At 42.1% G+C, this 13,971-nt stretch overlaps 1 pseudogene; it reads left to right on the top strand.

Moving 5' to 3' along the window:
- Window positions 1–1,273: 1,273 nt before the first annotated feature.
- Window positions 1,274–2,416, top strand: LOC145588757 (leucine-rich repeat extensin-like protein 6 pseudogene; annotated as a pseudogene).
- The last annotated feature ends 11,555 nt before the right edge of the window (window positions 2,417–13,971 follow it).

Raw genomic sequence — 13,971 nt, 5'->3', positions numbered from 1 at the left:
CTCCATGTAACTCCTCCTTAATAATGTGTTTAAGGAGTTTTTTACTCACCTTAATTTCTTATTAAGGTTTTGTCTCTTTGGATTGTTCAACTCTTGATTATCCCATCTTTCATGGTTCAGATTTTCAGATTACATCCAAACACATTAAGCTAAACACATTCCTCTTTTTGGGCATAAGTTTATACGACTCGAACCTTTCATACAAAAGTGTCTTTGAGTAGAAGTGGTGTATTAACCTTAGGGAACGTGCCGGCGAATACAATTGTGTACCTTGGTTGCGCCATAACGTAAGTGTTTTTTTACCATAGTTATGGTTACAGATATTCATAAGAGTATTTTCTATATTTTTTTTAGTGTTTAGAGAACCATAAGGGCGGGGGTGAGAATCGATTCCAGGACCTCCTAGAATCGGGAGGAAAGCTCTAACCACTCGAGCTATCCCTCACCCTCAGGGTATTTTCTATATAACCATAAGATTAGTTTCGTTAAGTTACAAGTCATCTAGTTGGTAGCGGTTCTCAAACAAAAACATCGATCATTTAACTCAACTGATTTATCATTAATTTGTAAAAGATCATAATTTTTTTTTAAGGCATCTCGGTTGAACTACTACATTTTTCCAGCATTATCAAATTTTTATCCAGTTTCTAGATAGTGGCTCCTCCCAATCTAAGATGATATTAGAAACATTTGGTAAATATTGGTATGAACTTGGAGCCTGTAGCTTGACTTGTCTGCAGTAATCATAAATTATCTTTGAAACTAACAGGCTTCAGGTGGTTTTAGAGGAAAATTTGCTCATTTGCAAGACTTTCAATTATCCCTTTCCTTAAATATGAAGTTATGTCCTACTTTTTCATTGTAGTGCTGGGAGGACATGCAGTCTTTCTCCAATTCCACTACTTAGAGCACCAAAAGCAACACTGGAAGGAGGTAAATCGTTGTCGACAACTTATCTTCCTATCTGATGTTCAAGCTTGGTAGTTCTGAATGTACAGACTACGGACTACTTTTGTTCAAACGACACACTTATGGTTACGAACCATATCCCAACAACAATATCCTTTACGAGTGTTAATCTTCAACTACCATGGAAAACAACTGATACTGTACTCACTGATATGATATCATTGAATGAATTGGCCGTCTTTTGGATTGTCACAGGATGATCATACAGAAGACCGAAAAGACAATGATTGATTGAAAATGAAGTTTTAAAAACCTTACAAAAGCACTGCAAGGTCATAAAGTATTTTCAACATCATGCACCAAAATGGGTTCACAGAGATCAAAAACTTCTTTTCTTCTTGTTTTATATCTGTTTTCGCTGTTACACAAACTCGAAACAAAACACAGTACTCATCATTCCCACCCTCATCACAATCACAAGAACTCGCAATCTTCTGCTGCTAACCCCAAGCTCAACCAAGCTTACATTGCTCTCCAAGCATGGAAAAAGGTCATCTACTCTGACCCAACAAACTACACTTCCAACTGGGTAGGACCTTCTGTGTGCAGCTACAGAGGAATATACTATGGACCTGCAATCGACGACAACACCACCACTGTTGTCTCGGGTATTGACCTTAATCACCTGGACTTAGCTGGCTTTCTTCCAGATGAAATCGGCCTTCTTGCTGACCTCGCTCTGCTCCATATAAACAGCAACCGCTTTTGTGGGATCCTTCCTCTAACTCTGTCCAACCTTACCCTTTTGTATGAGCTTGATCTTAGTAACAACCGCTTTGTTGGGCCATTTCCATCTGTAGTACTCTCCCTGCCCTCCCTCAAATACCTTGATCTTCGATACAACGAGTTTGAAGGATCAGTTCCTTCTGAACTGTTCAATAATAAGTCCCTTGATGCAATCTTTGTCAATAACAACCGCTTCACTAGTGTAATCCCGTCTAACTTAGGTATGTCCACAGCCTCGGTGGTTGTTTTCGCTAATAACAAATTTGGTGGGTGTTTACCTGCAAGCATAGCAAATTTCGCTAACTCCATCGAAGAACTTTTACTGATCAACACGAGTTTAACAGGGTGTTTGCCAGAAGAAGTTGGATACTTGTATAAGTTGAGGGTGTTAGACGTGAGTTACAATCAATTAGTTGGTCGGATACCCTATAGTATAGCAGGATTAGCTCACTTGGAGCAGCTAAATTTTGCTCATAATATGATGAGTGGAGAAGTATCTGATGGAATATGTGTACTGCCAAACTTAACAAACTTTACACTTTCTTACAACTTCTTCTGTGAGGAGCAAGGACTGTGTGGGAACTTGACATCGAAAGGAGTCGTGTTCGATGATCGTCGTAATTGCTTGCCGGGGAAGAAGCTACAAAGGAGTAAGAAGGTATGTGATGCAATATTGGAGCACCCGGTAGAGTGTGAGGAGTTTCATTGTGACTACTATTAGCTTGTTTGGGGTATAATTTGTCATACTAGGGATGAATGATTGCAGGTTTTTATAAAGGTGTATTAATTTACTAGATTTGAATATTGTGCGTTGTACGAGTTAGCTGTAATTATAATGGTATATTGTAGCTATTATATAAAATTTAATATTATAATGGTTTCTAAATTCCCGAAAAACGTAATAAAGCTATTTTGTTTTTATTTTTAAACTCAAAATTTAAATTATAGCAATCATCCCGTGATCATCGTTGGTGGTTTCAAAGTCAGCTAACCACCAAGCCTTGTCGAAAAGCATGGAATATGCACACATAATATTTATAACCTCATACTATTGACGTAAAACTGAGAGAAAATGGACCCTTTTTGTCTGCGGACCCTGGGCAGGCGCCCTGGCTACCTTAGATCATCTACAGGCCTGACCCTCACCTTCATTAGACTCATGAGTAAACCGCTAGGGGTAAAGGATACTAAGGAGTTGGGCATGTACTTGGGATGTCCTATGGAACTTGAGAGGTGGTTATATACACTTGGTATATTGTACACCTATGAGTATTTTGTTCTCATATTGATGATTGATCTTCATTTAATCATCAAATGAAGAACAAAAATCAACTTTGGGTTAGTTGGTTGTATGATGCACCCGGTTGTATATAACCAGTGGCGGATCCACGTTGACGCCTGGGGGGCACGTGTACCCCCTACAAAAAAAAAAAAAAAAATTGAAAAAAGCTACGTTAATATATATATATATATATATATATATATATATATATGTATATATATATATATATATATATATATATATAAGATTATAATCTAAAAATATGTTAACTATCTTCAACATTAGTTTAGTGGTAATGGAGAAGATATGGAATGTGTTTGTTCTCAAGGTCATGGGTTCGAGACCCCTTACTGTCTACTATCTTTCCAAGATAATTTTCTTTATTGCAATTATTTGGCCACTATTATATCTTGTTTATATTAGTATGAAAATTTACACTAAAATGAATATAAAAAAATCATAATCCATGATGTCTCTATCTGTGTTTAAGTAAATGAGATGTTTTGACTTTTTACACAAGTAATCTAGTTCACTTTGACAAATGTTTGTGATTTATACATCAGGATAAATATAGCATGTGAGTACTTGTTGGAATCGTCTCAACGAAAAATTTATTAATATTCAATTGTTATTTTTTTATTATTAAAGATATTTTCAGTCAAAGTTTTACATTAGCATATGTGCACAAGGAAAAATTTATGCCAAGTTTCCCATATAAATTAATATGCAAGTTTGACTTAAAAAAAATAAAAAAATAAAAAGGTGATTTTTATCATAGTATAATCGATATCTAGAATATAAATTATTTGTAAAAAAAATAACATGCCTTCAAAAAAAATAAAAAATAATAACCTTGTCAATAAAAATGTTTGAATTTAAATGTTAATTATTATACGGCTACACAACGCATTATATCCAAAATTTAACGTACTTTATTTGGCTGATTATATTACGTTATGTTACAACGCCGTTATTGTTTTTTTTTTTTTAATTGTCTAGTGCTATCCGTAGTTAGAATTCCTGGATCCGCCACTGTATATAACAAATTCTAATGGGACTTGATGGACGCACCACCTCCAAACTCAAGGCCCTTATACAAAAAATTGACGAGAAAATCCTTTCTTGCAAGTTTTGTAAACTCTCCCCTGTTGGAAAGTTCATCCTGATAAACTATATCCTTATTACTCTAGCTGCTCATATATCTATCCGGTCAATTTACCTATTCCCGACTAATATCATGCGCCAAATAACCACCTCCTCCTTCGATTCTTGTGGCAGTCAGGTAAAGATAGAAATCCAATTTATTGACGAAAGAAAGAGCTTCTATACAACCATAAGCAGCAGCGAAGATTGGGAATAAGGAATATGCATAATTTAAACATATCCCTATGATAGGAATGATGTCGTTCGAATAAGTGTATTATTCCGATAAAGAGTTCGGAGCTGTTAGAAAACTAATTATTCATTAAGTTCAAGTGATCGGAATGCCTAGGTGGAACCGCTTCCGATCAGTAATATTAATGAATAATTAATATTACAGCTTAATCTTGACTGAACCCTTCGGGTCACACCCAAGCAACTAACGATCCGACACAACGAATTAATTTGGAAGGAATTAATGAGTCGCTCGAGTAATATGAATTAGACATCAGAAATCGAGCTAGGAGCGTCGAGACCGAGCGTCGCAAGTCGAGTCGAATTAATAAAAGACGAGACGATAAAATCAATAATTAATCAACAAGTTATCAAAATACTCCTAGCATCGAAATGCCCTGAGCAAACCGAGTGCTAGGGGCACTTGGGATAAAATGGTGGCTAGCATGTGCAACGCACCAAGCCTAGGTTGGGTGGTGCATGGTGCAGCATGCTAGCGCACCTTCGCTAGCAATGCTACTAGCAGAAGGCTAGCTAGCATCGCTAGCATGCGCAAGCAAGCAGCAACATCGAGCAGCCGCATCATCGAGCTAGCAGAGCACTAGCGTGCTAGCACCGCTAGCAATGCGTGCTAGCTGGTGCGGGGAGCGCTAGCAGCAGCGCCCAGCAGTCCGCAGCAATGCGAGGCTTGCTGGCACTCGTTTCTGGCCCGTGCGACCAGCTGGCCAGCTGGCAAGCCTAGCCAATGGAAGCTGGGCAGCCTTGGCGCCCAAGGCTGGCAGCGCCAGCTGGCGTGAGCTGGTTGGGGCGTGTGGCAATGTGAGAGCCGATTTTTGGGAACCTTGTGGATCAAGTATTGGTCCCCCCCTCCCTTATGGTCCTTACCTAACCTCTCCTCTTAGAATGCCACTTGTTGATTAATTAGTTGTTGGCTATTTTATTTTATTTTTGATTTAAAAATAAAAAGGAAAAATTGATTTTACTAACTATCCCACATTGATGGGAGAGTGGATTTCTCACTTGAGTTTCCCTATAAATATCCCACTTGGGAATTGGGAACACTCACTTGAGTAAGAGCTAAAAAAGGCATCTCCACTTGAGAGAAAACCTTTAAGCTCATTAATACTCGAGTAGTGTTTTGATCTGACTTGGCTAACCTCCAAGTAACAGACCGGTCGGGGTCGCATTATGGGTGGATATCGTCGGAGGCCGTTACGCTTGCAAGGCTTAGCTTTCTCAAGTAAGAGCTACGTTGGTCGAGCGAAGCACGCTACAAGGGTAATTTAGTCTTTTCTCTAATCTTGTTATTTATGCATTTTAGTTATATTAATTGTTAGTTTTTCCTTGGGCTCGGGTTTTATTTCTGCGGTGAGTTAGACTCATCAAAACCCAACAGCGGTATCGGAGCCTATAACTAAAAATTTTCAAGGGGTTTTTATGGCTTTATTTTTCTTGTTTTATGTTACCAATTAGATTATTAGCTCGGTTTTATTAATTTTAATCCAGTTTTAATGAGATTTTTGGCCCTGAACCTAGATTTTCACCCAAAAATAGTGAATTTTGGGTGGAAATAGCGTTCTGGAAAGTTTTCATCCCTTTAGGACTGTGAAAAAGCCAAAATCCGACCAGAAATGTCTTTTTTCCAGGGTTTTTTTTTTTTGTTTTTGACGAAAATTTTTAAATCTTTTAACCTTGAATCTTAATGGCATATTTATGGTGATTATGTATTTGGTTCTTTCCTTAATGTTTCTGCATTTTTGGACCTCTTTAAGCATGGTTACTTTGTAGTAATTAGTGCTTGAAAGATCGGTTAAATTTTCACATAATTGCAAATCCATTGCATTAAGTGTGAAAAATTTAATATTTGAGGCTTCTAAGTACTAAAGATTCAATCTTTAATTGTTTTAAGTGGTTGGAACTTTGAGTTACTAAATTCCATGAATTTTTGTTGAACTTTTTGATTTAATCATTTATTAAGTTGATTGAAATCATAAAGTTCCAATCTTGTGATAGAAATTTTATTTACCTTCATATTGGAAGATATAATTTTTCAAGAATTCACAAGTTAATGTTGGAATCTTTATTTGAAGTTTGTGTTCATAATTCCAACTCCTTTTTATTTTTGTCAAATCTCATGATTAATTTAAGTTAATTAAATTAATAGTGAGAATAGCCCTACTAATTTTATTGCATCAAGTTGAACCAATTATTGAAGAATAGTTCTTGGAAATAATTTTGGTTTTGTGTACTTGAATGAATTTATTAAGTTGGACTTGTTATTTTTCATTTTGCTCGTTAACTTAATTCTAAAATTAATTTGGAATTAATTAATTAAGTCACGAAAAAATTCGGAATTAATCCCGAGGTTTTGGCACGCAAACCAAGGCAAAACCACCCTTGGCTAGCTGGGCTGCACAGCAGCCCACATATGGCTGCCAAGGCGTGGCTGCTGCTTGGTGCGTGCAGCCAAGTGTGGCTGGTGCTTGCTGACCAGGATCATGGTGCACCACGGCCAGCAAGGTAGTAGCAGCTCGCATGTTGTGCGCGCCATGCGTGCTGGTGTGCGTATATGTGGCTGTGCGATGTATATGAGGTTGGGTGAGCGTGAGCGTGTGTGTGTGCGCTGCTTGGTGCATAAGGGAGGTTAGTGCAAGAGGGTTGTGTGGGCGTGGCTGCTAGGCAGCACAAGCTCAACACAACAGCAAGGTTAGTGCCAGCATTAGCAGCCTCGCACACCCCCCCCCCCAAGCCGAGGCTTGGTGCCTAGCAAACCAAGCATTGTTGCTTGGTGCTAGGCACACGTAAGCGTTGGCTTATGTTTTGCATTTTTAGCCGTTTTATTTATTTTAATTATTTTAATTATGTTTATTAATTTTAATTAAAATTTTGGAGGTTAGGCCTCGGTTTTGAGCGACACTTGCAAAAATTTATTTTGGCAAAATTTTGGGTTTACCGGCTTAATTAATTGGATTAATTAAGATGGATGCGGAATTTAGTGGGAGCTTCAATTTCAATTGCGCTTAATTGCATAATCGGTTAAACAACTTTGACTAGTTTTAATTAGGGTGCGTTAATTGGATTAACCACCTAAGTTAGTTACTAGTTTACGCATGTTTGTGCATTGTTACTTGTTTATCGTTGTAAAATGCATGGGCCATTCACAAATAGTGAATGGATGAAATGAATGTGTTTTGGGTAAAAATACCCTAGACATGTGGACCAATCAGAGAGGGCCACGTGTCAAGCCTGGACAGGTCCACTTGGGCTAATTATCAGCAGACACGTGTCAGCCTCAGATACTTGCTAGAATTGCGGCCTTTAAGGCCTAATTCCCAAGAACGCCGTAAAACGGCGCAGCCCACCAAATCTAGGTCAGAATGACCTAAGAGATGACACCTTTCCAATGACCCTATAAATAGGGAGATATCCCCCATTTTTGGGACAGATTCAATCATTTATTACACCTACCCTACATTCTCTCACATCAGAGAAAACACCTGATCTCGGAATCCGAGAAGATCTCCTTTACTTTCCGCACCTTTTTACCTTCTCCAAATATGTTCTAACTTGATCTTCGGAGGCGGAGCTCCAACCACCCGGAGTCTCCGTTGTTTTGCGGGTACAAGCGTAGTTGGACTAGTCTTCGAGCTGTAACTCTCCCGATGGACAAAAACACCCAAAACATTTGGCGTCGTCTTTGGGGAGAGTACCTCAAAGATGGTTTTAGAGTCTATACCATCGCCAGACCCCAATTGTCCTACGGTTGACGTGGAGGTCTTTACAGACCAGGAAGACGACCACGATGTGGATGTCGAAACATATGTGGCCTCTGACGTGTCACTCATTGCTAAACACATTCGTTCCAGGGATAAGCTGGAGCGAGTAAACAACGAAGCCGGTACCAGCAGGTCTGCTGGACCACCACCTGGTATCACCGGAGGTCAGGCTCCAGTAACCCGAGACGAGCTCATGAAATTCATGTCAAGTTTCAAGGGTGAGATCAAGGACCTGATCGTAAAGAAGATGGCTGGCTCAAGCAAGAGTTAGTCGGCCAAAAAATCTCCTCGAGCTGTGAGGAAGAAGTCAGTTAGAGACAGGCAGCCTACTCCACATCCCAAGGAGAAGACTACGCCTGCCCTTGACTGGACTAAAATCCTTCTGCCCTAAACGGGCACAAGGAAGGTCATCCGAGCTGTTCAGCCAGATGGCAGCAAGAAGTCCTTCACCGATGCTCGATATATTATCGAGTAGAATCGGAATCAACAACTGTCTGAGTCAGCTTCTACATTAAGCTTTCCAGACAGCTTCAAGAATACATCTGTAAGGAATACTCAATCCTTGCATGGGATCCATACAGGCGGAAAGTTCGTCCACTCTGGCCCTCAGATGATTGGGAATGCCCCGTATGTGCCTCAGATGGAATACGGGCTATACACCCCTCACTTTATGCAGTCGACCCTCTTTGGAGGACGGGCGGCATATAATGTCCAACCCTTGGACTGGCAGCTCCGTCTGCTTAAACTTGGTGAACAAACTTCTGTGTTCACCAAGGAGATAACCGAGGTGGCACAGCCGGCCAAGGTTAAGAATGTGTTGGTTGGTGCCTATGATGGTACCTCCAACCCTGAGGAGCACCTCATGGCCTACTCCAACCTTATGCACATGTAGGGGTTGGAGGATGCTATGTTGTGTAGATGCTTCATGGCTACCTTGAAGGGCATAGCCCAACAATGGTTCGGCAACCTGACAGCCGGGTGCATTGATAGCTTCAAGAAGCTTGCTTTCCTATTTGCCTCCAACTTCTCGATGAACATCCCTGCCAAGAAAACAAGTCTTGACTTGAGCACCATACGACAGGGAGAGAGAGAAGGTCTTCGCTCCTATGTTAGACGGTTCAATTTGGTGAGAATCTAGATTCAGGGGGTGTGTGACAAGGTAGCCTATACAGACTTCTTCAAGGGTCTGAAGGATGGGTCGACCTTTAAGTTCGACCTTGTCCGAAAGAGGATTTTCACCCTTCAAGAGGCGTTGATAGAGGCGAAGAGCTTTATTCAAGCTACCGAAATTTGCTCGTCTAGCCATCAGTCAGACTCTAAGAAGTCTGATAAGCCAAAAGAGAGTCGGTCTGCTCAGTCGGCTCTGAAAGCTGAAGAGAGAAAAAAGATAAAAGAAGTTTGGGTGGATGATGAGCCCGATCAGCCATCCAAAAAGAAAAAGAAAGAATTCAAGCCGTACGTCTCTCGGTACAAATTCAAAAAAGACTGCCACTCCATCTTCATGGAGATAAAGGACCGGCTGACTATTGAGAAGTCGAATCCGATGAAGAGTTTCGTCTAGTCGCGGAACAAGAATAAATACTATCACTTCCATGAGGAAGTCGGCCATGACACCAATGACTGCTACAGTCTCAAGCGGACGTTAGACTGTCTGATTGATAAGGGCTTACTGAAGTCCTATGTCTTGAAGTATAAAGCAACTGCCAAGACGAATCCGGGACATTCGTCTAAGACTGTCCAGCCTACTAGTAGCTCGGACACCGATAAGGATCCGGTCTACACTATAGCAGGCGGATTCGCATGTGGTGGCCCGACCATTTGGGGCACCAAGGATCATCTGAAGAAGATGATCCACTTAGTTGATGATGGGTAGGCGTCCACCAGACGTCCTCATCACTAAGAAGGATCGAGAAAAATTCCGCCGACCGCATGACGACCCAGTCGTCATTGAATATAAGGTCGCAATTCAGCTGGTTGGTCGGATCCTTATTGACACCGGCAGCTCCTCTGACCTCATTAACTACAAGTGTCTGTCCAATCTAAGCTATAAGCTGGACAACCTGCGCGACGTCTCCCATCCACTAGTTGGCTTTGGGGGAGGGGTCGTGCACCCAGTCGGACAAATTGATCTACCCATCCGGTTGGGGCAGAAGGGAAAAGGGCGACATATGATCGTCCGGTTCTTGGTGGTTAAAGAGCTGATCGCCTATAACATCATTCTTGGCCGACCCACTCTGAACGAGTGCAAGGCCGTCATCATCCCAGCTTTCATGTTGCTTAATTATGAAAAGGAAGACGGTAAGGGAGTGTTACCTCTTAGACGTCAAACCAACGGCTGCTGCAGCCGGTCAGCCGAAGGAGCCAATAGACCTTGACGATGTGAAGGACCCTGATTCACCCCCTCCAAGAGCCGCAAAGAAAAGAAAAATTGATCAGCTGGTGGAGGTAAAGAAAGAGAAGAAATAACAATCACTGACCGGGGAACGGTAAGATGATCTCTATCCCCAGCCAGCTGGTGAGCACATTGATATTCCTCTGGACGACAATCGTCTAGAGTGAACTGTTAAGGTGGGGATGGCTGCCTTCGAAAGGTTGGGTGCAGACTTGCACCTCCTGCTGAAAGAATTCAAAGACATCTTTGCCTTTGAAGTGGAAGAGATGCCAGGCATCAGCCCGGATCTTGCTGTCCATAAACTCGCCATGGATCCAAAAAAGAAGCCCATCCCGCAAAAGAAAAGAAATCACGGCGAGGAGAGAAGTCAGGCGGTAGCTGCCCAGGTCAAAAGCTGTTAGACACCGGGTTCATTCGGCCATGTAACTTCCTTGATTGGGTTGCGAACGTGGTGCTTGTAAAAAATCCGAATGATACTTGGCGCATGTGTGTAGACTACACTGACTTGAACAAGGAATGTCTAAAGGACAGTTACCCGCTTCCAAAGATCGACAGTTTTGTCGACTCTATAGCCGGGCATGCCTTGATGAGTTTTATGGATGCCTACTTCGGCTTCTACCAGATTCCCCTGTGGAGAAAAGATCAAGAGAAGACGGCCTTCGTCACTGATCAGGGGTTATTCTGTTATACAGTGATGCCTTTTGGCTTGAAGAATGCGCCGGCTACTTTCCAACGAATGATTAATACAGTCTCCATTAATCAGATTGGGAGGAATGTAGAGGCGTATATTGATGACATGATAGTCAAATCCAAGCTACCGACGGATCACCTTGCTGATCTCCGAGAAACATTCACCACACTCAAGCGGCATAAGGTCATGTTAAATCCCAAGAAGATACAGGCAGTGATTGATATGAAGTCACCCCGTACTGTCAAGGAAGCTCAGAGGCTTAGCGGTTGCCTGGCTGCGCTTAGGAGATTCCTCAGCCGGTCAGGTGACAAATGCCTTTACTTCTTCCAAGCAATTAGGAAGAAGACTAGATTTGAATGGGGAGATGATGCTGAGGCGGCCTTTCAGAAATTAAAAGAACATTTACACTCCTTGCCAAGGCTTGTTAGCCCTCTGCTAAAGGAGATGCTTTACATGTACTTAGCCGTCTCAGATCATGCCCTCAGTGTCGTTCTCCTTACTGAAAGAGACAGTATTCAGCTCCCGGTCTATTTGATTAGTCATGTGCTTAGAAATGCTGAACTGCGGTACCCCATGGTTGAAAATTTTAGCTTTGCTCTCTACATGGCTGTTAAGAAATTGAAACCTTACTTTTGGCACATCTGGTTGTGATCTATACTGATCAACCCCTCAAGCGGCCAATGACAACCTTGGAGTCATCCGGCAGAATGCTCAAATGGGCTATTGAAATGCAAAGTCTTGAAATCACCTACGAACCAAGAAAGGCAGTGACGGGTTAGGCGTTTGCCGACTTTATTGTTGAAATGACAACGCCGGTTGCTCCGGATAACCTTGATCAGGCTTGGAAAGTGTATGTAGACAGGAGCTCTACTATGAACGGGTGTGGTGCAAGCATAATCTGTCAGTCTCCGGAAGGAGATAAATATGAATATGCACTACGGTTCAAGTTCTAGGCCTCAAACAATGAGGCAGAATATGAAGCCCTACTAGCCGGTATCCGCATGTGCAAGGCGGCAGGGGCAACCAAAATTGACGCCTGCTCAGATTCTCAGCTGGTCGTTAGCCAATACCATGGTGATTATGAAGCCACCCATCCGGCAATGATCAAATACTTGCAGGCGGTCAAAGCGGAGGCCAGGTCAAGTGACCAGGTCTGAAAACAACCAGGCAGATGCTCTGTCAAAATTGGCATCCTCCGCCTTCTGTGATACGCCTCGGTCAGTCTTCTGGGAAGTTATGGAAAAACAGAGTATATTTGATGCAGAACCCATTGAAGTAATTGACCGAAGATCTACCTGGATGGATGGCATCCGGGCATATTTGACAGACGGCACGCTCCCTGATTCACCCTAGGAGGCGGCCGTATTAAAGAAGCGTGCTGCAAACTTCGAGATGAAAGACGGAGAGCTCTTTAAGGAGGGTTTTTTTAAAGCCGTTGTTGAAGTGTATTACCCTAGAAAAGGGGAAAGAAGTTCTCGAAGATCTGCACTCGGGATATTGCGCCTCCCATATAGGCGGCAGATCCCTGGCTGTCAAGACCAGGCGACAAGGTTACTTCTGGCCCACTCTTGAGGCAAGCACCATGGAGATGGTCAGAAAATGTGACAAGTGCCAAATACTTGACATGCTCGTCCATCAGCCGGCAACTGACCTGACAGCAATGCACAGCCCAGTCCCGTTTGCTAAATGGGGCATGAATATTCTAGGTCCTTATACGCCTGCACCAGGAGAAAAGCGCTATATTCTGGTGGCTGTGGATTATTTCACCAAGTGGGTAGAGGCAGAGGCGGTCAAAAACATCAAGACAAGGTTGTCATCTCTTTCATCTGGAAGAACATCATCACCCAGTATGGGGTACCTATGTCTATGGTGTTGGATAATGGCCCTCAGTTTAAGACGCCTCAGCTCAAGACTTGGTTGGGAGATCAAGGGATCTCACAGTTTTGCATCACTCGGCCGACCCCAAGCAAACGGCTAAGATGAAGCCTTCAACAAACTCATCTTAGACGGCATCAAAAAGAAAATTGAAAGAGCTGGTGGCTTATGGGCTGAAGAGTTAATTCATGTCCTATGGGCCATCCGAACAACTGAAAAAGGGGAAACCGATGAAATCCCATTCCTCATGGTTTATGGTGCCGAAGTCGTCTTGCCCATCGAACATTACGAGCCGACTTTACGAGTCATGCTATAAGATGAAGAAGCAAACTGGGAGGCCATGCGGCTAGCATTGGACTCACTCCCGGAGCGCAGGGGCAATGTCACCTTGCGCCATGAGATTTACCGTCTGAGAATGACCCATTCCTACAACAAAAGAGTGCACAAACGGCCCTTGATAGTTGGGGATTTTGTGTTACGAAAGATGGAGGCAACTGGTAGGGCCAATGAGCATGGAAAGCTAAATCCTAATTGGGAAGGCCCCTACTGGATATATGAAGAAGTAAGAGATGGAACCTACTGCCTGGAAACTCCAGATGGCAGGCGGCTGCCTAGAACTTGAAATGTAGACAACTTGAATAAGTACTACTTCTGAGATTTGTAATTTTTTGTAAAAGAAAAGCCTATTAATTAAAAAAGTTGCCTTTTATTTTCAATCCTGTTAATTAACTCGCATATATACATGCGTAATGATCAAATACCACCTGTGCAATGCACAGACGGTCAATTGAATGAATTAAACTAAGTAAAAAACTTAGTGGCTAAGTTAATGTTCAAACTATGAGGCCAATGGCCGGATGTTATTTTATTTTATAAATTCGTCTGC

This window comes from Chenopodium album, chromosome 17 (assembly GCF_948465745.1).
Source record: "Chenopodium album chromosome 17, dcCheAlbu1.1, whole genome shotgun sequence".
Taxonomy (NCBI): Eukaryota; Viridiplantae; Streptophyta; class Magnoliopsida; order Caryophyllales; family Amaranthaceae; genus Chenopodium; species Chenopodium album.
This window is presented reverse-complemented; position numbering and strand designations above follow the sequence as displayed.